The sequence below is a fragment of the Glycine max genome, chromosome 6, assembly GCF_000004515.6.
Source record: "Glycine max cultivar Williams 82 chromosome 6, Glycine_max_v4.0, whole genome shotgun sequence".
NCBI classification, from domain to species: Eukaryota; Viridiplantae; Streptophyta; class Magnoliopsida; order Fabales; family Fabaceae; genus Glycine; species Glycine max.
In genome coordinates, this window is record NC_038242.2 from 6,374,474 (window position 1) to 6,385,597 (window position 11,124).

The window sequence follows — 11,124 nt, forward strand, 5'->3', positions numbered from 1 at the left end:
AGTCCAAGTCCAACAGAGGAGTAAGCCACTCTGCCAATTTATCAAGACAATTATGGGAAAGATATGTTTTATCTCTCCAACAAATTTCGAATTTTATTTTAGTTCTCTAACGAACAAATTATCGCTTACCAAAAAAAATTATCGTTACTTTAATTTGAAAATATTTTAATTTTTATCTCCAAAAAGTATATTTTCTTACTATTTATAACTAGTTATATATTAATTGCTATAACCATTTTAAAAATCAAAACTGAAGTATTTCTAAATTAGATACTAGAAAATAGGATTAAATTTTTCAATACCAAAATTAAATTTGATTTTTTTATAGAAAAAAACAAAACATTTTATTCAACGATAATTAATTATCAATTAGTCTATTCTAATTCCATCGAATAAATAAATTTAATTTATTTTTACTTTTCATAGCATATTTTTACATATTAATAAAATAAGTTATGTCAATAAAATAAAATAAATATAAATATTATTATATTATTATTAAAGATAAAAGAGAGTTTTGTTAAAGTAGGTAGATGTTGTGATTTTTTTCAATCAAAATGTCTCTAAATTATTTTACTTTACTTTTTAATTCATAAAATACATAATTATAGCAATAAAAATGATTTTTTAAAGGCTAAGGAAGGTTATTATTTAATTATGAAATATTTAATTATGATAATTAATCATGATTTAAACATTTTAATTGATGTTACAATTACATATTCTAAATTAAATTAATTATAAAAGATAGAAAAAAAATCAAGTAGGCAAATTTGTCTAAAAAAAATAGACAGATATCATGTGATAATATCATTTCGATACTTTTTTGTCAAAGTATCTTTTTAAATTATTTTATTTTTTAATTCATAGAATACATAATTATAATAATTATTGAATTATAAAATATTCAATCATGGTTTAAATATTCTGATAATATAAAAAATCAAGGAGGTTTAACTAAATTGGTTAGATAGAATGTATGAGTGTTGTAAATCCCATGAATAAAAAAAATTGACAATATAAAATTCAAGTGATTAAATATAAGTGTTTGATGTGTTGAAGTTAAGATTGAATTGTTTAGATATAAATAATTGATAATAAAAATATATATCCTGAATTAAATTAATTAACTAGTATTTTAGTTTGTAGAATATATATGATATTTGTTTATTTTATATAACTTAAATTTATTATAAATAAATACTTTCAAATTTATAAATTTTATCATAATTAAAATTCATAATAAATTAACATTTTTAAGCATGATAATTATATCTTATATTTATCATGAATAATTTATATTATGATATAAGATAATTTCTAATTATTAGTAACTCTTTTTTTAAAAAAATATTAAAATTCATTTTAAAAATAATAATAAAAATGATATATCGAAAGAGATAAGACATTAAAAAATCTCTTAAATTGTTTTTGTTGAAGAAAATTGTCTAAGAACACTCTCAGACTAAAGATAAAGAATTACTGAGAGACTTGATGTGGGTGATCTGGAGGGAGAGAAGTGGCTGGGTTTAGTGCTTAAGTTGGTAGAGATGGAAGACGCTGCAAAACCACACATCGAGGGGAAAGGATTAGGTATTGGGCTCAATTTTTTATAGTCATGAGTAGGAACTGGGAAGGGTTCTTTACTCTTATCCTTCATAGACTTTGTGCCATTCTGGGTATTTTTATTTTATTTATGAATTTAAAAAAAAAATTGAATTAATTTTTCAACAAATAATTATAAAAAGAGGAAAATAAAATAAATAAAGCATATCATATAAGCTAAAATTATTTTATGCAATTATTTTATGTATTTTTCAACAAAATTTCTTTTACCTAAATTCTTTAAACATTAAATAGATAAATTCATTTTAATTTATGATAAATATGAATACATTTAATCTTTTAAAAAAATGTTTTACAAGTACCTAATAAACTTTTTATCCAAGCATATTTTTTTTAATTCAGGTTTGCGTCAATCGTTGCTTTTCTCATTGACATGAGAATAATTAATTTGTGATAAAAATATTTTGACAGATTACTTTGCAGTAATTTAAGGAAAAACGAAATTGTGATAAAAACATTTTTAATAAAAATATATTATTTTTTGTCATATAATTTTTTTCTTATCGAAGACGATATTGAGTTTACCACACTTAAAGATTTATAAATAAAAGTAATGTTCAATAAAATATTTTAGCTAGTTTCTTAAAATATCTTTAATGAAAAAAAAATACATTTTAGATTCTTAGATTACTCTTTGTTAGTCTTGTAATGTCACGGGGTGAAAGAACTTTGCTCATCTTTTGTTATAATAATAAACCCCAATTTGAATTCTGATAACTTTTTGTAAATTTCACGTCAAAGTTAAAATTAATTAGAAAATGAGACATTAAAAATAATATTTCTTTTAAGAAAGATAAGTTCTTAAAAGTTCTTATTCTAAAATTCAACTTATAGCATAAAAAACTTTTTGAGCAAAAATAGTAATAGATATGATGAATAAGGTTGTTTGAGCTTAAAAAATCCATTAAAAGATATTCTTAGAAATCTCTGATGGTTTGTAAAACGTTATGAAGTGGTATTTATAAAAGTTAATTTCTAATTTTTTATATTTTTTTATTTTTATCTTTAATATATTTATCTATTTATTACTTTAACAATTAATTTTATTAAATATTTATAATTTAATAAATTAATTTTTTAACTTTCAACTATCAACTAACTTTTTCAACTTTTAATTAGATTTTCAATTTTTCTATCCAACAGTCAAAATATTTTTTCACGTTCTTGTTTAACTAAATAAATTACTTTGGTTGTTGTCAGATAGCTCAAGGCCTTATGAGTTATAACCAAACACAGCTTTTGAAAGTTTATTATACACATAGCGTGCTCTTCACTTCTTCCTTTTGACGTTCCAAGTTCCAATGGCGCCTAAGCACATAAAAATGGTCAACGTCTCAACGAAACTTTTTAACGTGTCTAATAGCAAGTTGGCAACTGATCAATCTCAATGTCATGGTGGAAGAAAAGTTTATTAACTGTCAAATTTTGTATGTAAGTGAGAGTGAGAAAAGAGAGTAGGAGAATGGGACGACAAGGCTTTCCAACTTTTATTTCAGATATGAATGAATATTTTTTTATTCATAAAAATAAATACAAAATAATTTAAATAACTCAAATATTTTACACAATCAACATAATTAAACTCTTTTAATACATTTTTTTTATATATATCAGAAAGTAAAATAAAACAAAAAATAATAATTACAACGAAGATGACGAATGCCTATGGCATCCGCCAAAGCTTATTGTGCAAATCATGAGGGGGCTTGTTGAGAAGAACGGGAGGTGAAAAAGATGATAAATTGGAACAAATATGTGGACGGTTAACCTTTTTAAAAATAATAAAATATTAAATTATTTTTAAAAAAATATAAAGTGGACTTTATTATAAATAAAAAAATGCATTCTTACTGTTTTTACAAAATCAACTTCGTACTAAATAGTATTATCCTTTAAAGAAAGGTTAACCTTCCGCATATCCATTCGTATGCTTCGTGAAAGAAAAAAAAATACTCAATAGCAGTACTCTTTATACATAGGGAGGGAAAAATTAAATTAAGACAAATCATCAGTTGTGTTTAATTAACTAGTGATTTTATTTTATTAAGATACTGTGAACCCTTTAATATTTTAATTAATTAAAAAAACCCATGAGTGTTTCAGCAACAACAAAAACTTACGAGTGACTAAATCCAAAATCTTCTATTATAAGTTTATAACCAATCAAAAGAAGAAAAAAGTAAATTCTATTGTACATGCTCACTTATCATCCTCCCAAAGATATACTGATTAAGTTGGATGCTATGTCACTGTCACTCATACTTGTCAGTCATCAAAGTGTTAAGTGATTATCGATAGCTTTCGTGATCCTTTTAATGGTTGTGGGTAAAAAATGCCGATGAGTTATGCTAGACTAATATGGAGCATCGAACTCGTATTTTCCAGATAGATTATTGGGATAGGGAACTTGTCTAGATGCCTTAATAGACATAGTTATTTCGTTTGAAACATTTTTGTCCAATATAAAAAGGCTTATTAACTGATAAATATACAGGTGGAAACTATGTAGGGATATTTATATTCATATTTATTTTTTTAATAAAATATCAATAACATATAATATTTTGTCTGCCTTTTATGCTAAAGTGTCTATTATTTATGTTTTGAGATAAGTAAAATATATTAAAAATATTTTCTTACTAACCATTATATTTAATTAAAGTAAAAAATAATTTTAATAAAATATATTGTGATTTTTTTAATAATTATTCTAAGAATAAGAATGTAAATTTATGTGATACATATGAAACAAGAAGTAGAAATTCATATATGGCTTTCTAGTATGCGGCTAGAGTATCTCTCATTTGTGCTTGCGGATGTATATAGGCGGGTGTGAGGGTAGAAGTAGGTTGGATGTAATGTGTAGTTGAGTATTTCATTTAGTAGTGATACACAATGATTTTTTATTTTAGATATTTTTTTGATATCTTTTATTTTTTTTATTATATCATAAATTCCATCATATTTATATTTTTTTTCTTTGTTTAGGTGTTGAATAAGATTTGAAATGTTTGTCAAACATTTTCTATTTCATTAACATGAATGTACTAATGTGACAATAAAATTGTAAATTGTAATAATTGAAATTAAATTTATGATTTTTTTCTTCTTCTAGGAAACCAAGTTCACTAAATAGTGATAGTAAGAGGACAAGAGTGGAATTAAGTTTTTTTTAATGTATTAATTAACTAAAAATATTAATTTTGCAATGCCCGATCGATTAGCCAACCAATTACCATTATAAAAGAATGCATGGGTCGCCATATCGAGTGACACAATGAAGCATCCCAAAAACACAAACACAGACCTCTTTAGAACAGTTTCAACTAATTATGAACATTTCATTTAATACCGATTAGTGTAAAACTGATTGTCCGATCCATTAATAATCCTCAGCTGATGATTCTTACATTTTCTTTAATTACATTAAAGTTGAAAGTTTTTTTACTCACTTTTTTTAAGGCGTTTTTCTTTACTCACTTTTAAAATACAGTAATATTATTTTCTTTAAACATGAACAGTGGATAGATTTGTGACTCATGCTCCAAAGACATGAGATCCTGTCATACCCATGTTTGACCTTTCGGAATTATTCGTACATTAAATGCCCAGACAATTAACCTTTCAAACCGATCAAACCAGCGTCACGGTAAAGGATAATGTTCCTTTAACATTTTCGTCGGTATTCACCACTTACCACTTACCACCTTTTCATTAATAATTAATTATGAGAGTACTACCCACACTTTCTTTTGGATATTTTATTTATAATCAGTTAAAATTTATTAAAAATTATTTATTTTGATAGTTTTTATTTTTATTTAATAGAAATCAGAAAAAAAAAACATTAATTAAGAAATAAAACTTATCAAAATTAATAGTTTTCAAAATCAATCACAAAGAAAATGTCAGATAGTGTTCCTAGAGCTCCTCATTAATTGTATCAATGCAAACCCATACTCCATCTACTAACGGCCTCTGCTATAAATTAATCAGCCATTGTTGAAACGTTTGAGGCTTTTAGCCATTTTTTGCATTTTGAAGTTAGCCACATACTAGTATATTTCTAATTAAAAAAATTAGTTGTTTCAGATTTTAAGAACACCCGAACGTTCTCTTAAAAAAAACACACACACACACACTAGAACGTCAATTTGTTACACCCATTGATTATGAATGCTAGAAGGTACTCCATCCATCATACATGGACGCCATCGTGACTACCACCCCATCTTCATCGTTGTGTTGTGAATGTCTATATTTTGATATACAATCAACAGTAATTGACAACTTATTTTGGCAAGAAAATGGTTTGAAAAAAATATACTATCAATTATTTATGGCAAAACCATATGCGTCATATCAACTATTAGTATCTAAGAATCTTATACTAATCATATATATATATATATATATATATATATATATATATATATATATATATATATATATATATATATATATATATATATGTAATTCTACATTTCACTTTCTTTTCTCCATCAATTTTTTTATTATAAAAATTATAACAAAAATATAAAAATACAATTTCTCTTAATATCAATGACATATATAGCCACTTCAACTTAGATGAACTTAACAAAGTTTTCCCTCTCATTTGTTACATCGATAATCGCTTGATGTGATACATTAGAATATTAAAATTTAACTTATTATGGGTCAGTTTTTTTAAATTTGTTTTTTATTTTTTAAAAATAAAATAAACAGTTTTATGTTTTTTTGTATTTTTTTAAATTACTTTTACTTAATACTATTTTTTCTAAAAAGTAAACCAAACTGTTTCTTAAAAAAAATATATTTTTAATTTTCTTATATTTTTTAAAAATTTAAACAAATTCACCCTATATATTAAATTGATAGACATAAAAGTTATGTACTTGTAATTTAAAAAAAAAACTGTTTTTATAAATTAATTTAGTTTATTATTATTAAAAAATATATTTTTAAAAGTACATTATTTTATAAGAATAACAAAAATGTTTTAAACAATACGCATTTAATATTTATATTTTTAAAATGTAACATAATATTTTTGGGGTCATATATAAGAGATTATGGGTGTTCTTAATTTCTTAATTCAATGAGTTAGAAATTAATCTTTCTTACAATACAACTGCTAGCCAAAGAAAATCATACATAAAAAAAATCAAACACATAATTTTTTCATTAAAAAGATCATTCTCTCACAAATAAACAAACTATCGCGTCAAATATTGTTATTAGTTAAATATCACATGATATACGAAAACTTACTAATTATAATACTCTTGTAATATATTATAAAAATGATACTCTTATAATAATGATTATGGTACTAATGAACGCATGAATATATCCATTTAAGTGGTTTAGGACACCAGCAACCCTTGCAAAAGCCTTAAATTGCGCATTGAGTCGGCATTGGCGTGAGCTTTTGCAAATATATATAATACACAATATACAACTAGTGGTGTCCTTTCGATCGAGCCTTGCCCACCAACACCCCCATCCTGACCTGAACACACTCATGCCAGTTTTTGCTGTCATGACTCATCACCATTTTTTTTGTTGCTAATGCATGCTAGCCATTCATTTAGATTTTTTTACCCCTTTTCATCACTGTTTCATTTTCAATCCTCCCCCTGCTACCTATAGTCAGTACCATACCAATCCAACTGACATATAACCAAGGACAAATTATTACATTGTTCTACAAAAAGTGCCAAATTAATTAGCCCATTTGATTAATTTAGTTATTATTTGAAGAAACCAATTACTTGAAGTTGAAATAATATTGTGTAGATCTTAATTATTGGGAAAAGTTTGGCCACCAACTTACAAACATCGCGAATTGCTATGGGTATCACAATAAAAACCAAGTGTCGTATTACGAGTCTATGTTGTCAAACAGCGCAGGTACCCTTCAGCTCTGGTACAAACTGGCAATTCATCAGATAAGAGGCTTCTGAATTATTAGAGACATGAAAATGACGTGACAGATAATGCAAAATTGAAAAAAAGCCGATTCAACCATTGCTATTTTTTATTTTTTTTGCCACAGCTTAATTTAATTCAGCATTTATATATATATATCGTCTTCAGTATGGGTTATAACCCCTTTCTAATTAACTTCCCTTTCTTCGCCAAAACCGGTCTTTAAATTAATTATTCAAGCTTCCATCTTGAAATCACTAATTTTAACCTAAATATATAAGTAAGAAGATATTACGAGTTTTTTTAGGTTGAATTAATAAAGGTTAATTACAAGGCTTCAGCTTAATTTGAAGTTGGTGGCGAGTAAATCCCCGCTGCAGACCTTTCTGTACGTTTATATATTTATAGAATTATAGAAGTTTGACATAGTGAGGGTGTCAAGTTAGTATTTCTTCGGAATAAATTGTACGATATATATCCAGTAGTATACTAGTAGTTTAGGAATAAAATTTAACAAGGGACATAATTAGATAAAGTAGAGATCACATCTTGAATTTGATCTCTTACGGAAGCAGATCAACTGAACCGAACCATTAGATCAGAAACAACTGCTACGAATTAACACGGGGATATAGATAACTCATAAAATGAAGTGAAATCTTCAATTAGGTGGAAGAGTTATAACCAACCTGTTAAAAGGAAAAAAGAAAATAGACGAGTTAATAATAATCTAAATTATAAATCGACAGATTTAAAATAGTATTGGTATATGTATACGTGGTAAAGTTAAACTTACAGACTCAAAACACACATGTTTTACTGCAGAATAATTAATCAAGAACTCATAATTTTTTTAATAATATTGAAAAAAACTCGATCAAGTTCCAGATAAATTAAAAATAAAGTCAAAATAAAATATATAATATAAGAGATAATCCTTACCTCATAAGCTAATTTTTAGAGTTAGAGTTAAACCTAAACCTATATTTTTAAAAATCTAAAAAATAGCTAAGTAAAATGATATTACCTATCGATTTATTTATGTTTTTATAATATAAAATCTTTATTAATTGGATTTGCAAATAACAATGCTCTCTCTATATCTGCATGTATATGCACTGCGAACTGATACAAAAGCAGCCATCCTATCAAACATCTCTTCAGCTATATATATATATATATATATATATATATAAATAATAATAAAGACTGTTTCATCAGAAATTCCGTCCAAGATCTAACTAGCAGCAAATTATTGTTTGATGAATGAAATATATATAAGTGTTGATCAAACTAGAGGTTCTTCTTAAATTATATAATAGATGATAAATTAATTAACATGCATGTACACATGCAAGTAATTAAGTGAATATTAGATCTAGATGTGCCTTTCTTAATTAGCATGTAATATGCGGATTAGATGACACAGTAAGTTTTTTTTGAGAAGCGATTAGATAATAGTAAGTGTCTTAGATAGCTAGGAATATGTGGATCCATGAGTTATATATAGATAGACGCTTATGAGAATAATATATAGATCAGTACTTATCCAGCAGCAACAACAAAAATTAGTAGTTACATACTAATTATAATCAATGTCACAGTTCTAAGAACGATAATAATATTCCACGAAGAACAACTTTTTCCATAGGTTAGTGAGATATAGTTAAACTAGCTTGCATTGATTAATTTGGGCCATATATATATGATTGGGATGTTTAAATGAGAATCATCCGATGCAAAGGCGTACAGATTAAAGTTGGTCGAGAAAAAGCATTAGATTCCACATTTTCACTGAATAAATATAAATTTCATCCAGGAAAAAAATAAATGGAACTTTTGGGTTACATGGATATATGGATCGTTTTATTTGGGTAAAATAAGATGATGGTACGTGGGGTGGGTGGAGGGTTTTGGACAAGTGTGATTTTTTGTACAGCTTCCTTTAATTTCATTGGTTTCATTTCATATGATCACATGGGTCATGCAGACACTTCCCCATACTTAACATTATTTATTTATTGGTATATATACACATATATACATGCATGGTGGCACATAGGGCCCTCTACCCCCAATATTAGAAGGTCATGCTATCCCTACCAAATATATATATATATATATATATATAAACCAATTCTGTCATTTTAAACTCAAATACAATTAATTATACACATTTATCCCTGTCGCTATTGTGTACACTGAACCCTACACACATATTAAAGATTGAAAATGCAAGATACACTCTAGTTTTTTTTCCCGCCAAAATAGAAGAGATTTTTCCTCAAGGAGTTTCTTCTAATAAAATCACTAAGTATCCAACTGGAACAAGTTTTTATTAGTGAGATCAATCAGATGTAATTTCTCTCTTTTCAGAAGAAAAAAAAAGAAAACTGTTTTTACTGCTGGGTGTGTTAATTTTTTAGTGGTCATTTTGAAGATAAAGTTATTTAAGGTAATCTGCGAGGACTCATTTATTTGTACACGTATAGCTATTTATACATGACAATTAATTATATGATATACCTATCGGGTGCCAATGTCACGGAGATAATAAGCTTTAATTTCGCTATAATTTAACGTGAATTTATTCCCTTGTCTCCTTGCAAAACAGTGATCATAGCAAGAAAACTTTCGGATGAAGTAAAGTCCACGTATATAAGTGGAAAATACCTTTTCCCTATTGCATGAAATAGGAGCTTACTTAATAATGGTAATCTAGGCTTCGTTCTAGGCGTTTCTATAGGAAATATTGTTCTTTCTATTCAGCCTATATTAATGAAACCTCGAAATATTATATATATATATATAAGTAAACCTCGAAATAAAGTGAGACGTATATAGATGGAATTGCCCGAAATTCGGAAACGTTACTTTTATTTTGAGATTGATAGTTTCCATCATTTTTAACTCTCCTACATACATGTCATTTAAAAAATCAAAACTAAACTAAAACCAAAAGTACGGGAATTTCAGTCTGTGTGATTTAAGATTATATTTAATAAAATTAGTTGAAAATTTAATTAAAAAATAAAAAAAAAAGTCAAATTAACTTTTAAACTAATAAAAAAATTAAAAATTAACTAAAATATTTGTCAAACATACTTTTACTCGGATGAATACTTGTTTAGTTTTCCTAAAACCTCAGTGACTGATATTAAAATTAGCTTACCCGCATCTTGGCTAGCTAATTAACTATTCTTGTTCCATAAAGGCAAAATATTTACGTTCAATCTAATTCATTTTAAAGGATGTTTCTTACAACTTTACGATAAATCATTGATACAATCCAAATTCATATTAATTGTGGCCATTTTTTATTATTAAAACACATCCTATAATTTCTCATCATTAAAAAAAAATCCTTGCTTTTGGGTTTCTAGGTGTATGTTCCATTTCTATAAAAAAAGAAAGAGGTGTATATGTTCCATTACCTATAAATATTATTTAAGACTGTAACTCATTAATTTGTGAAAGACTATAATTATTTTAACTCAATTGGTATAAAATTAATTTCTCCTTTTGTAATTATTCACTTATTTATTATCTATGCACAGATCATCT